General features: G+C 41.4%; 1 long non-coding RNA gene across 1 annotated transcript in view; it reads left to right on the forward strand.

Annotated features, from left to right (window-relative positions):
• LOC133544236 (uncharacterized) overlaps positions 1 to 18,642 on the forward strand; it is a 204,018-nt gene extending 185,376 nt beyond the window's left edge. Inside the window, exon 7 of the long non-coding RNA XR_009804611.1 lies at positions 18,473 to 18,642. This is a non-coding gene — a long non-coding RNA (uncharacterized LOC133544236). The remainder of the gene's footprint in view (positions 1 to 18,472) is intronic.
• Positions 18,643 to 22,685: the final 4,043 nt, after the last annotated feature.

The raw sequence follows: 22,685 nt of genomic DNA on the forward strand, positions 1-22,685 counted from the left end.
TATTTCTGGCAATTTATTTAAGTGTGTATCAAACTGGTAGCCCTTCACATTAATCAGTACCCAAGAAGTAGCGCTTGGTTTCAAAAAAGTTGGTGACCCCTGCCTTACAACAACATGGTATGTTCTCACGTTCTCTCTATTGAATAGGCAGATAACTCTCTGAGGTTAGGTCATTCTTGCCAACCTTGAGGACTCCAAATTCGGGAGATGGGGGGGGCGGGGTTAGGTGGTAGCGGGGTTGTATATTGTAGCGTCCTGGAAGAGTAAGTGGTGCAAGGGATTCTGGGTATTTGTTCCTTTGTGTTTATGTTGTGTTGCGGTCCAGATGTTCTCCCGAAATCTGTTTTTCATTCTCGTTTGGTGTGGGTTCACAGTGTGGCGCATATTTGTAACAGTGTTAAAGTTGTTTATACGGCCACCCTCAGTGTGACCTGTGTGGCTGTTGACCAAGTATGTCTTGCAGTCACGAGTGTCTGTGGAAGCCGCATATATTAAGTGACTGAGCCGACACGCTGTTTGAATGGAGATATAGCGGACGTGACAACAGGTTGTACGGGACGCAAAAGACAGTGCCATCACTGCACGCCCTCAATATTGTTATCCGGGTGAAAATCGGGAGAAATTCGGGAGAATGGTTGCAACGGGAGATTGTCGGGAGGGGCCCTGAAATTCGGGAGTCTCCCGGAAAAATCGGGAGGGTTGGCAAGTATGGGTTAGGTCAGTGTTTTTCAACATTTTTTGAGCCAAGGCACATTTTTTGATTTGAAAAAATGCAGAGGCAGACCACCAACAGAAATCCTTAAAAAACAAAACTCAGTTGACAGTAAAAAGTCGTTGTCGCAATTGTTGGATATTACTTTAAACCATAACCAAGCATGCATCACTATAGCTCTTGTCTCAAAGTAGGTGTACTGTCACCACCTGTCACATCACACCCTGACTTATTTAGACTTTTTTGCTGTTTTCCTGTGTGTAGTGTTTTAGTTCTTGTCTTGCACTCCTATTCTGGTGGCTTTTCCTGTTTTTTGGTATTTTCCTGTAGCAGTTTCATGTCTTCCTTTGAGTGATATTTCCCGCATCTACTTTGTTTTACCAGTCAAACATTTTTCTGTTGTTTTTATCCTTCTTTGTGGGGACATTGTTCGGGTGTACATTGTGGACGCCGTCTCTGCTCCACAGTAAGTCTTTGCTGTCGTCCAGCAATCTGTTTTTGTTTACTTTGTAGCCAGTTCAGTTTTAGTGTTGTTCTGCATAGCCTTCCCTAAGCTTCCATGCCTTTTCTTAGGGGCACTCACCTTTTGTTTATTCTTGGTTTAAGCATTAAACACCTTTTTACCTCCACGCTACCTCCCGAGGTTTGCGACATCTACAAAGCTATTAGCTACCGGCTGCCACCTACTGATATGGAAGAGTATTATACGGTTACTCTGCCGAATTCTAGACAGTACAGACACTCAACAACAACACATAATTTGCAGACTCTAATTACTGGTTTGCAAAAAATATTTGTAACCCAAATAGGTGAAACTAGATAATCTCCCACAGCACACCAGATTGTATCTCACGGCACACTAGCGTGCCGCGGCACAGTGGTTGAAAAACACTGGGTAAGGTATTCCTTTTTAGGAATGACATCACCGGTTTAAACAATATTAGTGCACATTTTAAGTTAAAGTTAAAGTACCAATGATTGTCACACACACACTAGGTGTGGTGAAATTTGTCCTCTGCATTTGACCCATCCCCTTGATCACCCCCTGGGAAGTGAGGGGAGCAGTGGGCAGCAGCGGTGCCGCGCCCGGGAATCATTTATGGTGATTTAACCCCCAATTCCAACCCTTGATGCTGAGTGTCAAGCAGGGAGGTAATGGGTCCCATTTTTATAGTCCATGGTATGACTCGGCCGGGGTTTGAACTCACGACCTACCGATTTCAGGGCGGACACTCTAACCACTAGGCCATTGAAACTAGAAAAGCACTCAAAGAGGGCAGATCTCCGCCAGGCCTTATCTCTCCATAGTCAATAATCCTTAAGAATTGACCTGCGACTACATTTGTGTACATAGTGTGGAAGAGGCCTGTAAATCCTTATTTGAAGACCGTTTTTATTAGCCTACTTGTGAGATGTGCATGAATTAAATGACATGTCTACTAAGGTTATCCAGGGTAAATCCCACCTAACCTTATCCTTGTCCACACACACACACAATGGTTGTTTCAGACCCCCTCCTCCTACCTTCCACCGGCGCAACACGACCTAGTACGCATGCACGGAATATGCCCACGTTCTCGTCACCTCCAGTGTTGCTTTGTGTGCAAGTTCTTAAAGGCTTACTGAAATGAGATGTTCTTATTTAAACGGGGATAGCAGGTCCATTCTGTGTCATACTTGATCATTTCGCGATATTGCATTATTTTTGCTGAAATGACTTAATAGAGAACATCGACGATATAGTTCGCAACTTTTGGTCGCTAATAGAAAAGCTTTGCCTTTACCGGAAGTAGCGAACGATGACGTCACCTGTGTGAGGGCTCCTCATATCCTCACATTGTTTTTAATGGGAGCCTCCAACAAAGAGCTATTCGGACCAAGAAAACAACAATTTCCCCATTAATTTGAGCGAGGATGAAAGATTTGTGTTTGCCAATATTGATAGCAAGGACTAGAAAAAAAAAAGGCGATTGCTTTTTTGACGGATTCAGATGTTTTTAGACACATTTACTAGGATAATTCTGGGAAATCCCTTATCTTTCCATTGTGTTGCTAGTATTTTAGTGAGTTTAATAGTACCTGATAGTCGGAAGGGTGTGTCCACGGGTGTCTTGAGGCCAGTGTCTGAGGGAAGTCGACGGCAGCTGCATGGACGGCACAAGCTCAGCTGATCCCCGGTAAGAGGCGACTTTTTACCACAATTTTCTCACTGAAAACTGCTGGTTGACATTTGGTCGGGATCCATGTTCGCTTGACCGCTCTGATCCATAGTAAAGCTTCACCTCCAGGAAATTTTAAACAAGGAATCACTGTGTGTTTGTGTGGCTAAAGGCTAAAGCTTCCCACCTCCATCTTTCTACTTTGACTTCTCCATTATTAATTGAACAAATTGCAAAAGATTCAGCAACACAGATGTCCACAATATTGTGTAATTATGCGATGAAAAGAGAGGACTTTTAGCCTTAAGTGGTGCTGAGCTAATATTTCCTGACAGTCCGTGACGTCAAGCGCACGTGTCATCATTCCGCGACGTTTTCAACAAGAAACTCCGCGGGAAATTTAAAATTGCAATTTAGTAAACTAAAAAGGCCGTATTGGCATGTGTTGCAATGTTAATATTTCATCATTGATATATAAACTATCAGACTGCGTGGTCGGTAGTAGTGGGTTTCAGTAGGCCTTTAATGTATTCATGTGTGATTTCCATAAGCATCTGTACAGACGAAAGGAGAAACACGGGCATGTCTGGATGACCCCCCTCAATATTTTCAGTGGTTTGGTCCAGAGTTACAAAACCGCTTTATTATGAGGCACGTTCTTTCCGACGTCACTTCCTGTGTGGGGCGCTGTCTTTCTGGCGTCACTTCCTCTCCGAACTCCGTTTGTAAACGATCGATGAGTCCATGCAAAGCTAAGAGCCGGAGATTCAGGAAATACATTTGCCCGTGTAAAATATTATCTGAGGAGGGTTATCTTAAAAGGCTGCCCTTTGTCACCGATTCTGTTCATAACTTTTATGGACAGAATTTCTAGGCGCAGTCTGGGTGTTGAGGGGATCTGGTTTGGTGGCCGCGGGATTAGGTCTCTGCTTTTTGCAGATGATGTGGTCCTGATGGCTTCATCTGGCCAAGATCTTCACCCCTTATTGGATCGGTTCGCAGCCGAGTGTGAAGCGACTGGGATGAGAATCAGCACCTCCAAGTCCGAGTCCATGGTTCTCGCCCGGAAAAGGGTGGAGTGCCATCTCCTGGTTGGGGACGAGATTTTGCCCCAAGTGGAGGAGTTCAAGTACCTCGGAGTCTTGTTCACGAGTGAGGGAAGAGTGGATTGTGAGATCGACAGGCGGATCGGTGCGGCGTCTTCAGTAATGTGGACGCTGAATCGATCCGTTGTGGTGAAGGAGCTGAGCCGGAAGGCAAAGCTCTCAATTTACCGCTCGATCTACGTTCCCATCCTCACCTATGGTCATGAGCTTTGGGTCATGACAGAAAGGACAAGATCACGGGTACAAGCAGCCGAAAAGAGATTCCCCCGCCGGGTGGCCGGGCTCTCCCTTAGAGATAGGGTGAGAAGCTCCATCATCCGGGAGGAACTCAAAGTGAGGAGCCAGATGGTTTGGGCATCTGGTCAGGATGCCACCCGAATGCCTCCCTAGGGAGGGGTTTCGGGCACGTCCGACCGGTAGGAGGCCACGGGGAAGACCCAGGACACGTTGGGAAGACTATGTCTCCCGGCTGGCCTGTGAATGCCTCGGGGTCCCCCCGGGGGAGCTGGACGAAGTGGCTGGGGAGAGGGAAGTCTGGGCTTCCCTACTTAAGCTGCTGCCCCCGCGACCCGACCTCGGAAAAGCGGAATAAGATAGATGGATGGATGGTTACCTTAAACGATGGTTTAGTGTGGCTGACACGATGCTTAGGCTAAATAAATATTAATTTGAGGTGGTATCCAGCTTAGTGTAGATAGCCTCAGAGTCAAATCTGATTTATTAGATTTAGTCCATAGTCTACGTTCAGTCGACTTTATGACATTGTTTTTTGTTTTTTTTTAACTGCTTGGGATAAGAGTTCATTTTGTTGACGAAAAAATGCTAACGATCTATTTTTCCCTGACTGAAATAGGACGATAACTGATCAAAACAAAAGCACCTTGACTAAAGCAATGATGAAATTGACAAATTAGTCAATGGATAAAAACGACACAAAATTGTTGACAGAGAAGAAATCCAATCATATTTAATTTTGTCTTAAGGCGAGTGGGACAAGTTAGGAATCTATCCAATCACAGTTGCATGTGGGAGAGGGGCGGGGGGTCCAATCAGAACTACTGTCTTTGTAAGGAACCAAGTTTATATAGTTCACTATAAACAAGACTGTATTGTTAGTTAGATCCACTCAGCCACCATTGCACCGGTCACCCGAGGGAGGGGGGGTTCAAGGTTTCTCATTATAGCCCATTGGGTTGAGTTTTTCCTTGCCCTGATGTGGGATCTAAGCCAAGGATGTCGTTGTGGCTTGTGCAGCCCTTTGAGACATTTGTGATTTAGGGCTATATAAATATGCTTTGATGATACACACATCAATACAATATGTCTTTTAAACCTGTAAGAAATAGTGGAGAAGACATATGGACTCACTTCATCTTTGCCGTGGGAGACCAGAAGACACGTAAACCCTATGGCTCCATTTTCTCCGGTAAAATACCACAAACTTTAAGCGCCGCCTGCAGGCTAATCAATCGGACATTTACGCAATAGTAAGTAGGCCAGAGCCAATATTCTAAAATTACTCATGCTGTACTGAATTACTGTTACTAATAAAGATGGGAGAGCAGGAGCAAGACCGGAAACGTGCCTCTGTCTGGCTTTTTAACATTTTAACATTTCTTTAGCTTGCAAAGTTGCGATACCATGTACAAAATGTCGGGGGGAAATACTGGAAACAAATCAAATTACAGGCAGTTAAACAATAATAACAATTTTTAATAAATACAAAAATATATACAGTGGGGCAAAAAAGTATTTAGTCAGCCACCGATTGTGCAAGTTCTCCCACTTAAAATGATGACAGAGGTCTGTAATTTTCATCATAGGTACACTTCAACTGTGAGAGACAGAATGTGAAAAAAAATACAAGAAGTCACATTGTAGGAATTTTAAATAATTCATTTGTAAATTATGGTGGAAAATAAGTATTTGGTCAACCATTCAAAGCTCTTACTGATGGAAGGAGGTTTCGGCTCAAAATCTCACGATACATGGCCCCATTCATTCTTTCCTTGACACGGATCAATCGTCCAGTCCCCTTAGCAGAAAAACAGCCCCAAAGCATGATGTTTCCACCCCCATGCTTCACAGTAGGTGTGGTGTTCTTGGGATGGAACTCAGTATTCTTCTTCCTCCAAACACGACAAGTTGAGTTTATACCAAAAAGTTCTATTTTGATTTCATCTGACCAAATGACATTCTCCCAACCCTCTGCTGTATCATCCATGTATCCATTTTGGTATAAACTCAACTCGTCGTGTTTGGAGGAAGAATACTGAGTTGCATCCCAAGAACACCATACCTACTGTGAAGCATGGGGGTGGAAACATCATGTTTTTGGGTTGTTTTTCTGCTAAGGGGACAGGACGATTGATCCGTGTTAAGGAAAGAATGAATGGGGCCATGTATCGGGAGATTTTGAGGCAAAATCTCCTTCCATCAATGAGAGCTTTGAATGGTTGACCAAATACTTATTTTCCACCATAATTTACAAATAAATTCATTAAAATTCCTACAATGTGAATTCCTGGATTTTTTTTTCCACATTCTGTCTCTCACAGTTGAAGTGTACCTATGATGAAAATTACAGACCTCTGTCATCATTTTAAGTGGGAGAATTTGCACAATCGGTGGCTGACTAAATACTTTTTTGCCCCACAGTACTCTCTATTGGAATGGACACTTTTCAGCACAGGATAAATTACTGTTTCAACAGAAGTCACAGTGGCAAAATGACAATAAGTGCAAAACATCCATCCATCCATTTCCTACCGCGTATTCCCTTTCGGGGTTGCGGGGGGCGCTGGCGCCCATCTATTTGTTTCACATAACATATATTAACAAACTCCACCTTTTACATAAAGAGAAATCAATAAAAGTGAACATATTTTTTAAGCTGTTCCATAGGGGCCATAATGGTGGAAAAATGCCATATCCTGACTTTGTGTCCTGACTTTTGTAATAATTAGGAGATGAGGGCCGGAGGATCTCAGAACCCGGGAAGGTTCATAGGGTAAAAGCCAATCTGAAAGATATCAAGGCCCAATACCATTAAAAAAAACATTTATAAACCATAAGAAAAACCTTAAAATTGATCCTGAAAGACACTGGGAGCCAATGCAGAGATTTTAAAACTTGTGTAATGTGAGCCCGCCTTCTGGTCTTCGCCAGGACATGTGCCGCTGAATTTTGAAGAAATGCAAAGGTGTTATAACGTTTTTAGGAAGACCAGAAAGCAGGACGTTACAATAATCTAACTCCATCCTATCTTGCTGATTGTATTGTACCATATGTCCCGGCAAGAAATCTGCGTTCAAAGAACTCCGGCTTATTAGTGATTTCCAGAGCCAAAAAAAATCTGCGGGCTACAGAGCGTTTTCTATTCGGGCTCCGGTACTATGGAATGCCCTCCCGGTAACAGTTAGAGATGCTACCTCAGTAGAAGCATTTAAGTCCCATCTTAAAACTCATTTTTATACTCTGGCCTTTTAAATAGACTTCCTTTTTAGACCAGTTGACCTGCCATTTCGGCACAGGTCCGGTGACCATGGATGAAGTCCTGGCTGTCCAGAGTCAGGACCCATCTCCGCTCGGGATGATTTCCTCCTGGCCCCACCATAGACTGGACTCTCACTATTATGTTAGATCCACTATGGACTGGACTTTCACAATATTATGTTAGACCCACTCAACGTCCATTGCATTCGGTCTCCCCTAGAGGGGAGGGGGGTCACCCACATCTGCGGTCCTCGCCAAGGTTTCTCATAGATGTCCCATTAGGTTGTGAGTTTTTCCTTGCCCTTTTGTGGGCTCTGAACCAAGGATGTTGTTGTGGCTTGTGCAGCCCTTTGAGACACTTGTGATTTAGGGCTATCTAAATAAAAAATGATTGATTGATTGATTGATAATCTATTCGACTTGTAATAAAATGCATGCATTAGCGCAGGGGTCGGGAACCATTTTGTCTGAGAGAGCCAAGATGCGAAATATTTAAAAATGTATTTCTCTAAGAGCCATATAATATTTTTTTAACACTGAACACAACTAAACATGTGCATTTTTAAGTAAAATCAACATTTCTAGAGTATAATAGGTCTCGTATTTTTCGTAATAACATTGTTATTCTGAAGCTAATTGTGGAGGCGGTGTGGCCTGCGGGCCTGCAGCGAAGCAGGTGTTGCCAGGATTAACCTCGAAATCAGCGACATGTGCGTAAATGGCCCAGCTGGGCCTTGTTATCTAATCACCTGTCGCTCTGTTTATAAGTAGCAGCCAGGAGGAGAGACGGGGTTGAGGCTGGAGCCAGAACTCCAGCGAGAACGAAAAAGAAAAAGACAATTGCTGGAAAGCAACTGAGAGACTTATTGAAAAATAAAACAATATTGTAACGCTGAAACGGGCTCTCATGTCGGTGCTTGGTGGTCTGAAGAACCCCCAGGAGGGCAAGTCCTACGCTAACCAATAATAAATAAATTACTTCTTACCATTAATGCAACTTCTTGAACAAGTGCGGTAGAAAAAAGGATGGATGGATTCAAATGCATGAGCATGTTTTATATTTTGAACATTATTTTTAACAATGTGATTACAAGTGGAATTATTCATTACTTATCGTGTTAAGCAATGTCAGCTCAGATCTATCCGAGAGCCAGTTGCAGTCATCAAAAGAGCCACATCTGGCTCGCGATCCATAGGTTCCCTACCCCTGCATTAGCGACTCCGTGTTGCCCTGAGAGAGAATTGGGAAGAAGGGGGTTTAATGATTGACTGTGAGTTTGATTGTCAAATTAGACTCCTGGATCGCTGACTAATTTAAGACACCCCTAATAACAACTACCAATTTTCACAAAATACATAATCGGACTGACACAAAGAAATCCACAAAGTCAGAAAAAATGATGTATTACAGCAGTGTTGAAGCAAACGGGCCCAAGTGGAAATGCTTAGTGTGAGCGGAAGTCGTGACCTTGAAAGGAAGGGAGAACTGTTCCCAAGCTGGGTACAAATTGTCTCGTTTAAGTACAGCTGCCACAACAAATTGCATTCTGTAGGTGGGAATGTGAGGTGAATGGTTGTCTCTTATTGAATGACAGGTTATCAGTCCATGGTGTTCCAAGAAATCAATTGGCCCAGCTTCCCTGTGGCCCCAACAGGGATATGGAAAATTGATAAGTGGATGTTGGTACTAACTGCAGGTCTGTGGATTGTCCCCTCAGAATTAAAAGATGAGCCAAGTCTATTCCAACATTTATCTTCATGACCTCTTGCTGTACAGCAGCTCCATGGGGATCAAACAGATTAACCACCTCCTCATGGGTAAGACGATTCATAATAAACAGCAGCGTTACTTTCGAAACACCCGTAAAAAATCACATTAGCATTTGCCAGGAGGAACTTTTAGGTCACGCCGAGACAAGAGATGAATCCTGCTGGGAGAGATTTAGATGTCTCCTCCACGCCTCAGTGGGTGAGTGTCGGTAATGTCAACAGTGGTAAAGTCCAGCTTTGTTTACACAGAGGAGGGGATCCTATTTGTGAATTGAAGTGTCTGAAGCCATCCGCCTTGGACAAACTAGTACTTGTAGAATGGACGATTAGTTAAGAACTGGTGGGCTAGTTAGCACAGCGCGTTGATAACAATGCATTACGTTCCCAATTAGGCCTGATAACAATTGTCTCAGATTAGGAACTTCAAGCAACCAGGGGATACTTTTACTGGCCTTTTATTGACACAAATTAATTGGTGCCAAAATAAGTCTCCCTAAACCAGGGGTGTCAAAAGTAAGACCCGCGGGCCCGAACAGGTTTTATCCAGCCCGTGGGATGAGTTTGCCAAATACAAAAAGATGAGCCAAAATTTTTCAATGAAAGAAACTGCCGTTCTACATGTGTCCACTGGATGTTGCAATTGCAATTCTTTGTATCTTTGTAGATGATGCTACATATGTCAAACAAATAAACCACATGTTAGTGCAAAAGTCAAGGAAAATGAGCAAACAACATAACATCCTGTAATTTGAGTTTGATATTATTTTTTATCCTGATAGATTGAAAATTAACACCAATGATTTTATATATATATATATATATATATGTGTGTGTGTTTGTGTACATGTGTATATATGTATGTATATATATGTGTTTGTGTATATGTGTGTAAATATGTGTATATATGTATGTATATATATGTGTGTTTGTGTCTGTGTGTATATATGTATGTATATATGTATATGTATGTGTATATAAATGTGTATGTATGTGTGTATATAAATGTGTATGTATGTGTATATATATATATGTGTATGTATGTGTATATATATGTATATATATATATATGTGTGGATATATATGTATATATATATGTGTATGTATGTGTGTATATATATATATATGTGTATGTATGTGGATATATATGTATATATATATTTGTGTGTATGTGTGTATTTCTATATATGTATGTGTATATATATATGTATATATATGTATGTATATATATATATGTATATATATGTATGTATATATATATATGTATATATATGTATGTATATATATGTATGTATATATATATTTGTATATATATGTATGTATGTATATATATATATATGTATGTATGTATGTATATATATGTATGTATGTATGTATGTATATATGTATGTATATATATATATGTATATATGTATGTATATATGTATGTATGTATGTATGTATATATGTATGTATATATATATATGTATATATGTATGTATATATATATATGTATATATGTATGTATATATATATATGTATGTATATATATGTATGTATATATATATATATGTATATATGTGTGTATATATGTATTTATGTGCATATATATATGTATGTATATATGTATTTATGTGTGTGTGTGTATATATATATATATATATATATATATATATATATATATATACACACACACACGCACACATATATATATTCCGGCTCCTGGCCGAATTTTTTTAACCCAATGCGGCCCCCGGGTCAAAATGTTTGGGGACCCCTGCTCTAGACTGTAGACTCTTGCCCTCCACCTAAAACCCGAAGTGCCACTTCTTCACGTAATTGCAACCCAGCAATATCCATAAATGGTGAGGTTTTACTCAAAGACTTTTGCGCGAGTCAGCCATTGTAGTCAGACGCTATAGTCCATAAGTTCCTTCCTTTTCTCCTCTTGTGGGGCAGACTGCCTCGTACATGCACATTTCTAATACAAAGTAGTGTATAGTACTAACTTATGTATGTCAGTAGACTCTATATAGAAGCACCAAAAACTACAACAAAGATGATGGGGTGAAGAATGCTGTCGAAGTGGAGGCACGTCGGACAAAACGATGCATCCTGTAGAGACGGTCAGAAAGCGACTTTAAGACAGTCTGTAGAACAAAATCTTTGCAACATTTTGACCAAAGAACCACCATTACATGTTATGTAGGCCACAAGGAAGTGTTTAAATGTAGAAAAAAAAAAGTGATACGGCCCCTTTATGCTTGTACTTATTCATACAAACACCACATTCCCCTTCACACCCTTCAAACAATTTGTTCTTGGACTTTTCTGACGGGATGTATATTTCATGAAAGGCTTAAACAAACACCTTCTTGCACCTAATGCCACAGTTCATTGCTGTGTAATCTTCCAAACTAATGGGACAATGTTTGTTTTGAATATACAAGCATACAATATCCAGTCAACCGTGTGACTGGCAGAATTACAGCAGCGAGAAAGTGAGAAGTGGGAAATCTGTCTTGGTTCTTTAGCCACGCCACGTTCGTTGTATCACAACCTGCAAGGCAGCAGCTGACACTTTATCTAAGGTGTAGTGTTTTTCAACCTTTTTTGAACCAAGGCACATTTTTTTCATTGAAAAAAAACTTTGGCACACCCCAAGCAGAAATCATTAAAAAATGAAACTCAGTAGCCGATATTGACGATAAAAAGTCGTTCTCACCATTGTTGGAAAGTGTCACACCTATGGATCATGTTTTGTTTTGTCATGTTGTGTTTTGATTTTGGACATTCAGTCACGTTTTGCACCTCCTGGTTTTGTTTCCATGCCAACCTATTGGTTTCCACCTGGTCCCCTTAAGTCGCTCCCCGATTCTCAGCCTCTCACACCTGTTTTCTATTACCACAGCCAGTACTTAAGTCATTTGCTTTCTGTTCTGGGCAGAACTTTGCCTTTTGTAGATGCCTGCATATTTTGACCACGACCACGCACCCTTCATGCCTTACCACGCTGCTACTTTATTTTGACTACGTCACGTAAGCCTTTTGTATTTTTTGCTTCAGTGCTAGTTTTTGGTTTATTGAGTATCGTTGATGGTATCTTTTGTCTATTCATTATCATTCATGCCAATCGAGCAAGTGTTTTTGTTTATATTTTTGTAGCCAAGTTCTGTACCTCATTATGAGCGCCATTAGTTTGTTTATTTTTTATTATAGTGTTTAAATAAACAAATATGTACCTGAACTCACGCCTGGCTCGTCCTGTAATCCCGCTGCGTCGAAGGAGCAAAACAAATCCACGCCATAGTCCTGACAGAAAGGAATTTAAAGGCCTACTGAAACCCACTACTACCGACCACGCAGTCTGATAGTTTATATATCAATGATGAAATATTAACATTGTAACACATGCCAATACAGCCTTTTTAGTTTACTAAATTGCAATCTTGAATTTCCTGCGAAGTGTCCAGTTGAAAACGTCGCTGACGTGTACGGGTGACATCATGGACTGTTGGGAAATATTAGCGCTGCGCACACACACAGCTAAAAGTCGTCTGCTTTAACCGCATAATTACACAGTGTTTTGGACATCTGTAATGCTGAATCTTTTGCAATTTGTTCAATTAATAATGGAGGAGTCAAAGTAGAAAGATGGAGTTGGGAAGCTTTAGCCTTTAGCCACACAAACACACGGTGATTCCTTGTTTAAAATTCCCGGAGGTGAAACTTTACTATGGATCAGAGCGGTCAAGCGAACATGGATCCCGAACAAATGTCAACCAGCAGTTTTCGGTGAGAAAATTGTGGTAAAAAGTCGCCATTTACCGGAGATCAGCTGAGCTTGTGCCGTCCATACAGCTGCCGTCAACTTCCATCAGACACTGGCGTCAACACACCCGTGGATACACCCTTCCGACTATCAGGTACTATTAAACTCACTAAAACACTAGCAACATTTCCCAGAATGATCCTAGTAAATGTGTCTAAAAACATCTGAATCCGTCCCAATGCAATCGCGTTTTTTTTTGTTTTTATTTTTCTAGGCCGTCGCTAACAATATATTCAAACACGAATCTTTCATCCTCGCTCAAATTAATGGGGAAATTGTCGTTTTCTCCGTCCGAATAGCTGTTTTTGATGGAGGCTCCCATTAAAAACAATTTGAGGGTGACGTCATCGTCTGCGACTTCTGGTAAAGGCAGAGCTTTTCTGTTAGCGACCAAAAGTTGCGAACTTTATCGTGGATGTTCTCTACTAAATCCTTTCAGCAAAAATATGGCAATATCGCGAAATGATCAAGTATGACACATAGAATGGACCTGCTATCCCCGTTTAAATAAGAAAAATCTCATTTCAGTAGGCCTTTAAACAATAACCAACCATGCATCACTATAGCTCTTGACTCAAAGTAGGTCTACTGTCACGATTTGTCACATCATGCCGTGACTTATTTTGAGTTTTTGGACATTTTCCTGTGTTTTAGTCCATGTCTTCCTTGAGCACTATTCCCCGCACCTGCTTTGTTTTCGCAATCAAGACTATATAAGTTGTGCGGACGCTATCTTTCTGTGTGGGGACATTGTTGATTGTCATGTCATGTTCGGATGTACTCTGCTCCACACACTGTAAGTCTTTGCTGTCGTCCAGCATTTTGTGTTTTTGCAGCCAGCTCGGTTTTAGTTTCGTTTTGCATAGCCATACCTAAGCATAAGGCTGGGCGATATGGCTTTTTTTTAATATCTCGTGATTTTTAGGCCTCGATATATATCTCGATATTGTGCCTTAGTCTTGAATGAACACTTGATGCATATAATCACAGCAGTATGATGATTCTATGTGTCTATATTAAAACATTCTTGTTCATACTGCATTAATATATGCTCATTTTAAACGTTCATGCAGAGAGGGAAATCACAACTAATTCTATTGACCAAAACTGTATTTATTAAACAGTTATTAAGCAGTGGCACAAACATTCATGTCATTTCAAAACAGAAAGTGCAAGATTGTCAGAGACATTTTAAAACAAGCTATTAGTGCACTTTAGTGCATGATGTCACTAAGATGACAAATCAAAACAACACTAAATTAAAGTGTACTTTTTGTTCAGAACGCCACTACAATAGTTTACAACAAATAAAGTGCACTTTTGTGCATGATGTCACACAAGATATTTCAATAACTGCCATATAAAAATGAGTTACATAATAGGAAATCAAATCGCTATGTGGTAGGTTATCTCCTTATTGTTGTTGACTATTTTTTTTCATACGGTGTTGATGTGGAAATTGCCGCCTCTGCATTTTGTTGGTGTGGCACCAAATGGAGATTTTGACATGCGGAGTAAGCACTCTTCATTCTCTAGCAGGTCACTTTTCAAATGATGCTACACTTTAGCAGTAATGCTACTTTTTGTAGCAACACTATTGCCCCACACTTGACAAATTACGGTTGTCTGTTCGACATAGTCCCACTTGAAGCCAAACCACCGCCAGACGATTGACGTATGTAAGAAGGTGCGCTTACTGTCTGTCAGAAGGAGAGACAAGAAGGAGTGGGAAGAGCCTGTAGTGTAATGCCCGCAGCTAAAAGCAACTGCGTGAGAAAGTATACTCAAATATCACAATATAGTCATTTTCTATATCGCACAGAGACAAACCCACGATATAGCGAGTATATCGATATATACCCCAACCCTACCTAACCGTCAATGCCTTTTCTTAGTGGCACTTGCCTTTTGTTTATTTTTGGTTTAAGAATTAACCTCTGAACCTTTTTACCTGCACACTGCATCCCGCTGTCGTTTGTATATTGTGATCACGACACGGGTGTCCGACATCTACAAAGCAATTAGCTACCTGCTGCCACCTAGTATAACTGAATAGTATAACATGGTGACACTGCCGAGCTGCAGACAGCACAGACACTCAACAACGGCACATTATTTGCAGATTATAGCTACTTGTGTGCAAAAAATATTTTTAACCCAATTAGGTTAAGTTACATAATCTCCCACAGCACACCAGACTGTATCTCACTGCACACCAGTGTGAAAAACTCTGATCTAAAGGCCTACTGAAATGAGATTTTCTTATTTAAACGGGGATAGCAGGTCCATTCTATGTGTCATACTTGATCATTTCGCGATATTGCCATATTTTTGCTGAAAGGATTTAGTAGAGAACATCCACGATAAAGTTCGCAACTTTTGGTCGCCAATAAAAAAGCCTTGCCTGTAAAGGAAGTAGCAGACGATGTGCGCGTGACGTCACGGGTTGTGGAGCTACTCACATCCTCACATTGTTTACAATCATGGCCACCAGCAGCGAGAGCGATTCGGCCCGAGAAAGCGACAATTTCCCCATTAATTTGAGCGAGGATGAAAGATTTGTGGATGAGGATAGTGAGAGTGAAGGACTGGAAAGAAAGAAAAAGACAGGGGAGTGGGAGCGATTCAGATGTTATTAGACACACTTACAAGGATCCATCCATCCATTCATTTTCTACCGCTTATTACCGGCTAATTCTGGAAAATCCCTTACGATCCCTTACGATTATATAATCGTACCTGAAAGTCGGAGGGGGTGGCCACGGGTGTGGTGACCGCCAGTGTCTTTGAGGGAAGCCACGTTTCTCGACGAGGCGAAGCGAAGGCAGCCGGTCGGGCATACTGAGCTTTTTTCCCCCTCCTCCACGGTGGAAGCATCCCACGTTCGGGGGCGGCCGGTCGGAGGAGCCAAGAGAGTCCGCAACTGCCTCTTTGCCAAGTGAACGAGGAACAACGCGAGCTCCGCTCATGTCTACGTAAGAGCCGACTTACTACCACAATTTTCTCACCGAAACCTGCCCGGTTGACATGTGGTAGAGAACCATGTTCGCTTGACCGTTCTGTTCCATAGTAAAGCTTCACCTTTGGGAATGTAAACAAGGAAACAACGGCTGTGGTTGTGTTGTTAAAGGCAACCGCAATACACCGCTTCCCACCTACATATTTGTTCTTTGACGTCTCCATTATTAATTGAACAAATTGCAAAACATTCAGCAACACAGATGTCCAGAATACTTTGTAATTTTGGATTAAAGCAAACGATTTATAGCTGGGATCGGGCTGGGACAAAATGTCCGCTACAATCCGTGACGTCACGCGCACGCGTCATCACACCGCGGCGTTTTCAACAGGATACTTCGCGCGAAATTTAAAATTGCAATTTAGTAAAATAAAAAGGCCGTATTGGCATGTGGGCCGGGCTGAGCTTTTCTTCCCCCCTTCTCCACGATGGAAGCATCCCACGTTCGGGGGCGGCCGGTCGAAGGAGCCAAGAGAGTCCGCAACTGCCTCTTTGCCAGGTGAACGAGGAACGACGCGAGCTCCACTCATGTCTACGGTAAGAGCCGACTTACTACCACAATTTTCTCACCGAAACCTGCCGGTTGACATGTGGTAGAGAACCATGTTCGCTTGACCGCTCTGTTCCATAGTAAAGCTTCACCTTCGGGAATGTAAACAAGGAAACACCGGCTGTGGTTGTGTTGCTAAAGGCAGCTGCAATACACCGCTTTCCACCTACATCTTTCTTCTTTGACGTCTTCATTATTAATTGAACAAATTGCAAAAGATTCAGCAACACAGATGTCCAGAATACTTTGTAATTTTGGATTAAAGCAAACGACTTATAGCTGGGATCGGGCTGGGACAAAATGCCCGCTACAATCCGTGACGTCACGCGCACGCGTCATCACACCGCGGCGTTTTCAACAGGATACTTCACGCGAAATTTAAAATTGCAATTTAGTTCACCAAAAAGGCCGTATTGGCATGTGTTGCAATGTTAAGATTTCATCATTGATATATAAACTATCAGACTGCGTGGTCGGTAGTAGTGGGTTTCAGGAGGCCTCTAAGGTTCTGTGTGCAGCTCATACACCCCAAACTACCTAATACATACATAGCTCTGTTTAAAAATCAATGTCCAACAAAAATGCAAATACGTAGGAGACTTCAGAAGTCATCACATATTGCCAATCCTGGCTTTGCTGCTGCAGCTTAAAAGATTTATAGACACATGTATACTTTTTATTTAATTTTTTTATAAATGTGCTCATTTTGCAGCGAGGACTCTAAAGCTCCAACCACAGGCCACCAGCTCACACTCTGTATGCACAACATGTGACGCATCACTGACAGTCTAACTACACTCGCTTGTTCATAAACCGTCTGTTGGGATATTTGCTCTTCAGTCTTTTTCCCAGGCAGTGTGGATCATCCCAAAACACAACTAAACATGTGCAAACACAACTAAACATGTGCATTTTTAAGTAAGACCAACATTTCCAGAGTACAATAGGTCTCTTATTCTTTGTAATAACATTGTTATTCTGAAGCTAACTGTGGAGGGGCGTGGCCTGCGGGCCTGCAGCGAAGCGGGATGTTGCCAGGACCAGCCTCAAAATCAGCGACAGGCGCGTAGATGGCCCACCTGGGCCTTGTTATCTAATCACCTGTCGCTCTGTTATAAGCAGCAGCCAGGAGGAGAGACAGGGTTGGAGATGGAGCCAGAGCGCGAGCGAGAACGAAAGAGAAAAATACATCTGCTGGAAAGCAACGGAGAGACTTATTGAAAAATATAACAATATTGCAACCCTGAAACAGGCTCTCATGTCGGTGCTTGGTGGTCTGAAGAACCCCCAGGAGAGCAAGTCCCACACTGACCAATAATAAATAAATACCTTTTTATCATTAACGCAACTTCTTGAACATAAAAAAGCATGACAATGTTTTATATTTTGAACGTTATTTTTAACACTGTGATTGCAAGCGGAATTATTCATTACTTATCGTGTTAAGCAACGTCAGCTCAGATTTATCCGAGAGCCAGATGCAGTCATCAAAAGAGCCACATCTGGCTCGCGAGCCAATAGGTTCCCTACCCCTGATCTAGACCGAAGATCATGACAAAATGTTTTTGATTCATATTGTCTGGAGTCTGACAAATCTGGCTGCTGATTGGTCAGCTGATACGTGCTGTCAATTATTCTCAAGAAACAGCAGAACCAGCAAGCCAATCAGTGAGCTTTGTGAGCGATCTAAAGGGACAGCCTTCAGCCTGAGTGGCCATTTTCCGCCTGGCAATAGTGTTTGACTCACCTCCATTCATCAGGGTAACATTATTTTTGGACGGTTAAAACTGCCTTTTGTGACCCCACAAATGATGTCCCTTATCATAATACATTGTGCCTTTTTTTTTTTTTAGAGAGAGATTCCCATTGTCTGCATGGATGTCTTGCTGACACATGGACAAACACCACCCAAAATGTCATCACAGTTGATACAGGTAAGTGACTAACAAGCAGGCATCAGTAGGGAAGGGTATCATGCACATTAAAATAAATGCTGGTACCAAATCGGTACTTTGAAAACGGAGCCGGTGCTTGAACTGGTACTTTAAAAAAAATGGACAGCATGCAAATTTGGGGGGAAAGGTGTCTGTGTGATCATGTTTTGTTTAGTTATGTTGTTTTGCTTAAAGGCCTACTGAAACCCACTACTACCGACCGCGCAGTCTGATAGTTTATATATCAATGATGAAATATTAACATTGCAACACATGCCAATACGGCCGGTTTAGTTTACTAAATTGCAATTTTAAATTTCCGCGGAGTTTCTTGTTGAAAACGTCGCGGAATGATGACGCGTGCGCTTGACGTCACGGACTGTTAGGAAATATTAGCTCAGCACCACTTACGGCTAAAAGTCCTCTCTTTTCATCGCATAATTACACAATATTGTGGACATCTGTGTTGCTGAATCTTTTGCAATTTGTTCAATTAATAATGGAGACTATAAAGAACAATGCTGTTGGTGGAAAGGGATGGATTGCAGCTGTCTTTAGCACCGAGACACAGCCGGTGTTTCTTTGTTTTTAACACAGAGCGGTCAAGCAGCATGTTTTTGGATGGGATAATTGTGATATGTATCTTACCGGAGACATCATTGGATTATTCGATCACCTGCAGTAGCTGTTTAAAAGGCAGCACGCCAAATTTCTTCCCCCCTACAAACCACTCTCTCTATTCTCCATCTCAGCACAGAAAGATCCCGAACCCGGTATTGAACTCGGGACTACTCAGGACCTTCGTATAGTGAGACGGATGCACTAACCCTTATTTCACCGTGCTGCCCAACAATTCAAAATACAACCAAAACTACAAAAAAAAATGAAAAAACTTGTTTATTTAATGTTTATTTTCCCACTTGAAGACACTGACAAGGTATGATGTCTCTGTCACGCCAAATTTCTACCCACCTACAAAAACCTCCCCCCGCCCCCATTTACTTCCGGGGTCATGATTAATACAGACGTTTTGTTATAAAAATATAACGTTATATTATAAAAATACAGACGTTTTGTTAACGCTATATTATAAAAAACAATAATAAACAATTTACAAACACAAGCTATGGGATGACGCATTTACTTCCGGGGTCACGTTTCCTCTTATGTCATCCCATAGCTTGTGTTTGTAAATTGTTTTTTAATTTTTTTTTAATAATATAGCGTTAACAAAACGTCTGTATTTTTATAATATAGCGTTATATTTTTATAATATAGCGTTATATTTTTATAATATAGCGTTAACAAAACGTCTGTATTAATCATGACCCCAGAAGTAAATGGGGGGGGGGGAAGGTTTTTGTAGGGAGAAATTTGGCATGACAGCTCCTCGGCTTCTCTCTGAGTCACTGCGTGTTCACCGCAGCCATCCGACCTCAAGGTATGTCTTTACAATCTCACTAAAATACTATTAAAACAATAAGCAGATAAATGGATCTTCCAGAATGATCCTAGTAAATGTGTCTAATTACATCTGAAACACTCACACTGTCGCCGCCCGGAGCTGTCGCTTTTTATTTTATTTTTTTTATTTTTTTATTTTCTAGTCCTTTGCTATCAATATCATCATCCAGAAATCTTTCATCCTCGCTCAAATTAATGGGGAAATTGTCGTTTTCTCGGTCCAAATAGCTCTTGCTGCTAGTGGCTCCCCTTAAAAAAAAACTGTGAGGATGTGAGGAGCCCTCACTCTTGTGACGTCATTGTCTCCGACTTTTGGTAAAGGCGAGGCTTTTTTTATCAGCACCAAAAGTTGCGAATTTTATCGTCGATGTTCTCTACTAAATCCTTTCAGCAAAAATATGCTAATATCGCGAAATGATCAAGTATGACACATAGAATGGACCTGCTATTCCTCGTTTAAATAAGAACATTTCATTTCAGTAGGCCTTTAAGACTCTATTGTTTCCTGTTTTTGCACTTCCTTGTTTGTTTTGTTTCCATGACTACCCATTAGTTTTCACCGGTCCTCATGTCACGCACCTGTCTCACGTTTTGCACCCGCACACCTGTTTTCACTGATCATGTCACTGCTATTTAAGCCAGTCTGTTTCTGTTTTTCATGCTGGCAACATCACCATCTATCACCTGCTACACACCTTATAATGAACCATGCCAATGATCCACGTCCCGTTCTCGTTCTGTTCCAAGTAAGCTTTTCGTTATTTATGCCGTAGTGCAAGTTTTTGTTTTATGTTCATAGTTTTGCTTTAGTGCGAGTTTTGTTTTCACTGCCAAGTTTTTCTACCTCCTTGTGAGCGCCTTTTGTTTGTTCCTGTTTTTTAGTTATAGTGTTAAAATAAAAGATGTCTCTACTTTCACGCCATCTCCGGTCCAAGTTCACTTGCATCTCGGGAAAACAACGATCTCATAGTCCACGTATTGACAAAAAGTACCCTAAAAACAAGTATTTTTCTTCTCGTGGAATTTTGTGACATTCAAGTTGAACAGACGAGTAATGTAAATGTTTAAATAATATAGATTATAACTAATTAGGGTGTACACCGCCTTCCGCCCGAGTGCAGCTGAGATAGGCTCCAGCACCCCCTGCAACCCAAAAGGGACAAGCGGTAGAAAATGGATGGGATGGAATATTCAAAACTAAGAAATAACATTTCCAGCAAATTCCCAAACAGAGCAATATAGAACATAAATAAAACATGCAAAAAGACGACTTATTTCACTTGGAATGTTTGATGCTTATAATTCCGGATGTTCATGAATGCAACCTTACTTGCTGTAACATAAGTACTGTGTAGTTGTTGTGGCTACTGGCCAGGCTAGCGTTGCGACGCTGGCGGTGTTATGAAGGCTGCAAGTTCAAGTTGGAAATACATTTTTTAAAAAAGCATCAGACTCTGTGATGCCACTACGGATCCGGGTTTCGGTGCCAATTCCTCCCTTGCACTACCTCAAACTTGGGCTTGAGAAGGTGGCAGTTGAGGGCGAACCTCAATCAAGGATAACATCACTGCGTTACTCAGTTGGTAGAACAGCCATGCCAGCAACTTGAGGGTTATAGGTTCGATTCCAGCTTCCGCCAACCGAGTTACTGCCGTTGTGTCTTCGGGCAAGAGACGTTACCCTTACTCCCAGTGCCCCCTACACTGGTTTACAAACCCTGTTTCCATATGAGTTGGGAAATTGTGTTGGATGTAAATATAAACGGAATACAATGATTCTCAAATAATTTTCAACTCATATTCAGTTGAATGCACTATAAAAACAAAATATTTGATGTTCAAACTCATAAACTTTTTTTTTTTTTTTCAAATAATAATTAACTTTGAATTTTTTGGCTGCAACACGTGCCAAAGTAGTTGGGAAAGGACATGTTCACCACTGTGTTACATCACCTTTTATCTTAACAACACTCAATAAACGTTTGGGAACTGAGGAAACTTATCGTTGAAGCTTTGAAAGTGGAATTCTTTCCCATTCTTGTTTTATGTAAAGCTTCAGTCGTTCAACAGTCCGGGGTCTCTGCTGTCGTATTTTACGCTTCATAATGCGCCACACATTTTCGATGGGAGACAGGTCTTGACTGCAGGCGGGCCAGAAAAGTACCCGCACTCTTTTTTTACAAAGCCACGCTGTTGTAACACGTGGCTTGGCATTGTCTTGCTGAAATAAGCAGGGGCGTCCATGATAACGTTGCTTGGGTGACAACATATGTTGCTCCAAAACCTGTATGGACCATTCAGCATTAATGGTGCCTTCACAGATGTGTAAGTTACCCGCGCCTTGTGCACTAATACACCCTCATAACATCACAGATGCTGGCTTTTGAACTTTGCGCCTATAAAAATCCGGATGGTTATTTTCCTCTTTGTTCCGGAGGACATCACGTCCACAGTTTCCAAATATAATTGTAAATGTGGACTCGTCAGACCACAGAAAACTTTCCCACTTTGCATCAGTCCATCTTAGATGAGCTCAGGCCCAGCGAAGTGGGCAGCGTTTCTGGGTGCTGTTGATAAATGGGTTTGGCTTTGCATAGTAGGGTTTTGACTTGCCTTACAGATGTAGCGACCAACTGTGGTTACTGACAGTGGTTTTATGAAGTGTTCCT

Source organism: Nerophis ophidion, linkage group LG27 (assembly GCF_033978795.1).
Source record: "Nerophis ophidion isolate RoL-2023_Sa linkage group LG27, RoL_Noph_v1.0, whole genome shotgun sequence".
Classification (NCBI taxonomy): domain Eukaryota; kingdom Metazoa; phylum Chordata; class Actinopteri; order Syngnathiformes; family Syngnathidae; genus Nerophis; species Nerophis ophidion.